Source organism: Perognathus longimembris, chromosome 28 (assembly GCF_023159225.1).
Source record: "Perognathus longimembris pacificus isolate PPM17 chromosome 28, ASM2315922v1, whole genome shotgun sequence".
NCBI classification, from domain to species: domain Eukaryota; kingdom Metazoa; phylum Chordata; class Mammalia; order Rodentia; family Heteromyidae; genus Perognathus; species Perognathus longimembris.
Window position 1 is genome coordinate 55,075,243 of NC_063188.1, and position 7,928 is coordinate 55,083,170.

Genomic DNA, 7,928 nt, shown 5'->3' on the forward strand with positions numbered 1-7,928 from the left:
AATTATTGAGGATGTAATACTGTTCCTAAAGTAATTTTCTGCTGAAATATTTGCTCTTTACTCAAAGAAATAAAGGAGGGAATTTTGTTTTTCCTTTATGACTTCCCTTACATTTTATTTCTATTTTTTCTGCTTGACAATGTCATTATACAGCCTTTTTTTTCTTAAAAAGAAAAAAAAAACGGAACTGAGAAGAGTTTCCAAGTTTGCACAACCTATAAGGAAGATTGTGTGTGTGTGTGTGTGTGTGTGTGTGTGTGTGTGTGTGTGTAGGAAATTTCCAAATAAGAACTGCATGCAAAGTCCATCTATAAGACTGACATCCAGTCTGAGACAGGACAAATCTGCTTCTGGTCCTTTCATGTCGGGAAATGTGTTTCGTGTCCTAATTGGAGCTATTCGCTTTTGGTGAGATTTAAAAATGGCTCAGCTGAGTAGAGTTGATGTTTGGTTAACCATGAGGAAAATGGCTCTTAATCAGGCAGGTAATTACCAACTAAATCTGATCATTTCCCAAGCCAAATACAGAAATATGTAGCCATTTTTCTTTTGCAGCAATGCGCAAGAAAACTGTGAATGAAACAGTTTTCCGTGTTGAAGGCAGAAGGGTACTGGGCAAATGCTCCCTGGAGACAGGACTCGCATCACAATGCAGTTTCCGAGCCAAGAGAGCTGAATGAAATAGCGTGCCAGACCCTTAGGTGACAAGGTTGTCGCCCTTTGGAGCAGGAGAAGCTCTGTGAGTACAAGGTAAAGAATTCCCTTGAAGCAACTCAAGTGACCTGTGTTCTGCTCCCTCCCTGCACTCCCTATTGTGAGTTTCTTAACCCTCCCTTTCAGGTCCCTGTGGGTTTCACTTCTGGCCTTTGGGGAGGTGTCTTGTGAGAGAACAGACTCTGCACCCCACAGAATCTCCTTGTTAGGGGCGGGGGAGAGGTCAGGGAGGGAAGGAGTTTATCAGAAAGCTGCCTTAGCAAATATACGAGCATTACTTGTGTGCCATCCAAATGGGCTCCCCAGTGCCCCTATTTTTTCTCTTGACCTCAAGCAGGTGAGAGGCTTGGGGAAACAGCTCAATAGAAGACAAAGAGGATTTCGGTTCCAGCACACAGTTCAGGTGATTTCTTGACAGTTCAAGAATTCTGGGGAGGCATTTTTGCGGGGGCGGTACCTCTCACAATCTGTGCCATTTGTTTTCGAATCCTGTTAAATTGTTAACCCTTCATATGCTTTATTAATCTTACAGCTGCAACAACAACCAACAGAGGTAATTTCATTCTTCCATTATCTAGATGAAATGATACTCAGAAAGATTACATTATGGAAGGAGCCAGCTCCAAATTTCGAAAGAGACACTGAAGCTCCCGTACAACAGTTTAGGGATTCGATCAGGAAGTTCTGAACTGTCTACCATTATTCTTAGTGCCCTCTCTGGCCTTAGGTCCATGCTGAGATTCTGGTTATTCACGGAGAATGGGGGTGGTTACACTCAGGGTCAAACCCAACTGGGGCCTTCTTTGGCAGTCAGCAGGAAACATCCTGATTTGCTTGCTCCTCTGGTCTTTGCCTTTTTGATGCTAACCGCTGGAGCAAACCCACCCACCGGTTCCATCTGTCTGGGAAGCCGACAGTTTCTGCACACTCCGGAGAACCTCGCTAAACTTTGGCACTGTAGAGCATGAATCTTGACTTAATAAATCAAGTCCCAATTGGTTGATCTCTGCCATCCAAAACGGGCTCCGAAGAAGTTTGAGGCAAGGCTGTGTCCACTAATCAGGGCCCCCCAAAGTCCCATTCTGCAATAGTTGGAGCTCTGTTTGGGGCAAGCAGTGCCTTTCACATTTTAAAACGTCAAAGCACCCAGAAGCCTTTCTGAGTTTGGCTTGTCGTAACTTTTCTCGATCTTAGAATGATCATGATCCATGGTATCATCAAACTATTAAGAATGTGAGGAGGGAGAGAGGAGGGAGCGCGAATGTAGATAAAATAATATATAGGTGTAAAATTGAACAAGGCAGCTTGATGAGACTGGTTTGGAAAGGGGAAGGGGGAGAAAACATTGTGTGGCACTAAAATGTATCTGACTTGGTGATAAGTCAAGAACGTGTTAGATGTACCCCTCGCTAGAATCTAACAGTATGACACTTATATTTTAAAGACCAGCTATTTTTATCTCTCAGAAGTTGAGACTCTTCACAGGAGCATGATAGATGTAGTACTAATGAACGTGAAGTTTTTATTTTATTTTCAGGTAGGCTCCTTCCTTCCTTCCTTCCTCCCTCCCTCCCTCCCTCCCTCCCTCCCTCCCTCCCTCCCTCCCTCCCTCCCTCCCTCCCTCCCTCCCTCCCTCCCTCCCTCCCTCCCTCCCTCCCTCCCTCCCTTCCTTCCTTCCTTCCTTCCTTCCTTCCTTCCTTCCTTCCTTCCCTCTCTCCCTCCCTCCCTCCCTCCCTCCCTCCCTCCCTCTCTCCCTCCCTCCCGCCCTCCCTCCCTTCCTTTCTGTTTCTAGTACTAGAGCTTCTGGAATTCAAGGCTTGAGCAGTGTCCCTGAACTTTTGGGCCCCAAGGCTAGCACCTTACCATTTAAGCCACAGCTCCACTGGAGATTAACTGGAGATAAGACTGTCAGAACTTTCTTGCTTATGCTGGCTTGAAACTGCAATCTTCAGATCTCAGCCTCCACCCAGGAGCTATGATTACTAGTATCAGCCATAGATGCTTAGCTTTAATTCTATTTGGTACCAATTGCTTAATTTTGTCCAGTTGGGCCACTTACCTCTACTTTCAAAAACACAAGTGGCCAATTCCAGGTGAAATTTGCACATCAGCAACCAGAAAGCCCAATGAGATAAGTGAAAAAACCCATAATGTTTGGTTTTATTATTTGCACTTATACTAGAATGAATGAGATTATTTTAAAAAGACATTTATTTGCTAAAATTCCTTTGAAGTTGAATGCAATCATGAGAATTTTTTAAAATGTAGCAAACTTTAAACATCCACCACTTTGAGGAAACACAATATACCTTCCCACTCTAGATCCTGAATGACATCGCCAACTGCTTAACAGCCATGTCAATGTGATGTTGAAAAGATTGATATAAGATTTCTGTGGCATATGATGTAGGTAATATAATCTTTCAAAAATGAAGTTTCTAAAATTTAAATATTCTCATCTATTTTCAATGCTTTTATTTCTCAACATATAAGAGGAATCAAACTATTGAGCTGGTTAAACTGTTCATAGTTTAATAACATTTAAATTTTATCATCTGTATAATATTAAGCAATATGCCCTGAATAAAATTTTCAATAGTTTTAATAGAAAAATATGTGCATAATTTACATTTGTGAAGTTTATTTTTAAAATTTAAAAGACCTTACCACTTGATTAAAAACATAAATAGAACAATGATTGTTCTCCTTCTTAGGGTCATCTCAACAACTAAAGCAGATTAAACATCACTTGTAGTTGATTGAAGAGAATTTGGTCACAAAGACATTTGCCACAAAATGACCTTACTTTAAAAAAGAGGAGAATTTGTTAGTATGGTAAAGAAATTTATTGCAGCTAGTTAGGAAACTGATGGGGATTCCAAAATTCTGAAAACTTAGAACAATCTTAAATGTACAAATCTAGCCATACTTTATTATAATGTTTATAGTTATCTCTGACTAAATTGTTCAAAAAAATCTCCTTACATAGCAGAGAGGATTTATGGACATGTTAAATATAATGTTATTAAATAATACTGCTGTAATATTTCTTTTATTTTTTGTTTCTGCCCCTCATTTTCTGTTATTTGGTAAAGTTGTTTTATTTTCATTATAAATTATTTGATTTAATATTTGTATTTGTGTTCATCAAGAAAACAAAATGAATATGGAATTTTTATTATATTATACCAGTCCCAATATCATTCTTTAATTATAGTTTCTAAATTAGGATTCCCCTCCTTAAAGGTATAACTAGAGCATGTATACCAAGTACCAATGTCATTATTGTGACATTAAATTATACATTTAATATTAAAATTAACTGTAGGATTTTCTACATCTCATTCATAAATTGATTTTTTATTGGTTCTGATAAAAGCCAGCTGAGATATCTTTATTTGTAGTCAGATGACATGATTTTTAAAGCATATCAAATAATATTTTATCTCTTTATTACAATACATTCTACAAACATGAACAAAAGTCAACCACATCATTTAAAAATTTTTATGATGGAAAGTGAAAAGACCTCCAAATAGGCAATCGGTAATCATATAATCAAGATTTTTTGAAGTGGATGTATCTTTATATGGTATGCTTGAAGAACATTTTTTGTTGAATATGGAATTGCTTATGCAAATTGGCTCATATCCTCATTATATTTTTGTAATCTTTCCGGTTTCAAGAAATTATTTTTATGCTATGTTTATCCCTAGTCACTAAGCAAAAGAAATAAAACCCAAGGTTAATTTAGTTTATTTGAAACTTCTCTATCTTCTTTTAAGGTAAACATCTTATATTTGTACTTTTATAACAATATTTTAGTTATATATTAATTTTTCAAAAACTCAAATGTTAATCCCTGTAGTAAGACTAAACTTATCTGGCAAGTGATGGAATTTTACTGTAGTTGTACTAACCATTCATTCTTTTTTTGCCAGTCCTGGGCCTTCGACTCAGGGCCTGAGTACTGTCCTGGCTCCTTTTTGCTCAAGGCTAGCACTCTGGCACTTGAGCCACAGCGCCACTTCTGGTAACCATTTCATTCTTGCAATAACAAAAACTAGTGTTTTTCAGTTAATAATTTTCAACAATCACCTGTCTTTAATTCAGTGATAGATATTATTATCCTTTATGATTTGTTGTCCTAGAAATATAACTTTTTGTGCAGTGATATGGATATGAATTTGATGCTTCCATTAAGGCATTCCATATTCAAACTTACATATAAGGAAAAGCACAAAGTTTATAAACATCTAGTAAATTTTATTTTCCCCTAGTGAATCACTATAGTTTCATACTTAATTGTAGAAAAGACCAATGGTTTTCCTTAGACAGTCTTTCAATGGTAAAGCATACAACTGACATTAAACCATACTTATCAAGAAACCAATCTTGATCAATATATTGTATCTACTCGATAAGTTTAAGCATAATATTCAGCTTCTCACAGACTTAGTTTCCCCATTTATAAATAATGGAAAAGACTATTCTCTGGGTCATAGATTTACTGTGGGAATGACATAATGTGTGCCTGCCACCTAGGTAGACTTTGTGGAAGGATCATGAGTAGCCACCTTCACAATAGTTCGGTGCATTCCTGCCCTGGATGAAAACCAAAGTGAAAACTTTTAAAGTTTGGTATATCCACACTCTGATTAGAATTTATGAGACTGGAAACTTGTAAGATAGTTTAATCATTACAAAGATTCTTCATGCTACCTTTTCATAACTATACCCATATCCTTTTAATTCTATCCCCATAAATGGAATATATAGATATACCTTTGGGAGGTTAGATTTTTTTCACTCAGTGTAATGCTGTCTACTGAAAATTTGTTATTTAAAAAATCATGGATGTTGTTTAGCTCTGAAAGACATTCATTTATTTCCAAATTTTTATGATTGCAAATAGGTTTACTTTTTGTTTGTTTTTGCTGGTCATGGGGCTTGAACTCAGGGCCTAAATATTGTCCCTGAGCCTCTGTGCTCAAGGCTAGCACTCTACCACTTGAGCCACAGTATCATTTCCCACTTTTTCTGAGTAGTTTATTGGAGATAAGAGACTCATGGACTTTTCTGCCAGGGCTGGCTTTGAATTGTGATCCTGAAATCTCAGCTTCCTGAGTAGCTAGGGTTACAGGTGTGAGCCACCAGTTCCAGGCTTGCTAGCAGATATCTTGACTATTTGTGGCAAGATTTTTGAAAACTGTACTTCTTTCAATTTCCACCTGCTATCACTTTTATTTTTCCAGTTGACCAACTTCTTGGATTCTTGAAGATTCAATTTTGATTTTGTCACTGGTCATTTATCACAAACAAGTCAATGAGAAGCATGGAAAATGGATCAAATTCTCTTGATACGTTCAATATATTGGAAAGGAATTGCTCTGATTACAAGTTTCAAATTAAAGATGGTTAGTTTCCTGTTGTAGGTAATATTCAGCTCCTACTCATTCTATTGAAACTTATGAGAGGAAAAGAGGCAGCAAGTGAATTCAAGAGCTAGCAAAATTGTGTTCCAAGTGTACATATGGTTAAGATTTTTATACAAGTATATTACAATCATAAATCAATCTTAAAAGTTAAAACGATTGAATTGCATTACTTTGTGCTTTAAGGCCACTTTAATTATGTGATATTAAATATTGGGATTTCATTTTATTTCACCTGATTGGCCCAATTTTAATATTGAATAAACAGGCACAATATTCTTTAAGCATTTTAATTTGGATAACATAGAAAGTTTTTTGACTTTTACTGTTTTTCCAGTCATCAGAATCAGTATTTCTACTGATTTTCATTTTCCTTTTAAAGAAAGTCTTTTAAAGAAAATGAGGTCCGGGTTTTCTAACCAGTGTTTTTTCTTTACACGTTTTCTATATTATATATCAGGTACTGGATACATTTGCTGTTCACATGATATATGTCAAAAAGGCATATAGTGATTCTCTGTAACAAATCTTTACATAACCATATCAACAAAGTACTTTGACTATAGGCTATTGGCTGGGGCTGAGGAATATTTTTGTAACAGTGAATTTTTAAAAATTATTTTATAAAGGATTTATTATAACAAAATTTTATTAAATTAGTCATTTCTTGCTTCATATTTTTAGAACTCACCACAGTTGATTTAGCCTTTGTAATGTGTAGATAAATTGAATTCCCTGAAGCTTGACTGCTTGAATGTTTTTCATTTGCCATCATAAACACTGAGGTCCTGCATTTTGTCAGTTTTACATAAGCATAAGGGAATTATTCCAGTTTCAGTGGTCAAAAATCTCCTTTGTTTCATAGTAATGCAGACTGCTGTATTTTAGTTATCTATTTGGATATTTAATCATACTTAGAAAAGGACACATTTTCTTTTGGTAAAAAGTATATTTTGTATAGCCTGGATGAATGTATCATTCATAAAAGCACAGTTGTAACTAGAAAAGTTCTGAAACCTTCCAAATTCACTGTTAGAAGCAGAGATAAAAGTTTGTTTCAGAATATTATGAGTTCAAATTATGTATGAATATATAATTAAGCCCATATGAAGAGGAGTAATCTGGAAATTACTGAAATAATTACTAAGACATTTAAAACATGAATTATAAGAATTTATTGCAAAGTTGACATTTGTAATGGCAATATGAAATGATAGTTCTATGCTTGTATTTTGTGATATCTTAAATATCTCTAGTCAAAAAACAATCTGTAAATTAAAGTGAAAATAAAATTTCACGTTAGTATTTTCCCTATTAATTAAGATGAAACTTATTTCAATAAATATCCCTCTGGTAATTAAAATGTATAGCCTATTCTGCCATGAGTCATTATCAGTGAAGGAAGAAATAAAATCCATTATAGTGAATGTAGGATATTGAAATATAGTAAGAACACTCTACAAATAATATAATTATATACACATGTATTTGAAAAACAAATACAATATTGAAGCATCTGACTATAGATCATAAAAATGACTTCGTTTAGTTTAACATATTTTAAATTTCTGTCATTTATAAAAACATACTTAAGTTGTTTTACCAAAAATAGTTCTGACTATTTAGATTCAATTATTGCTTATTATCAAGTTAAACTACTAAAAACATTTTAAAGGCACATCTTTCATTTCAAAATATCTCAAAGATTATATAAACACTAGTAAAAGTATCTAGTAGCTTATTCTGATCCTCATGAGATAATTTCCCTCTGTGTTCTCA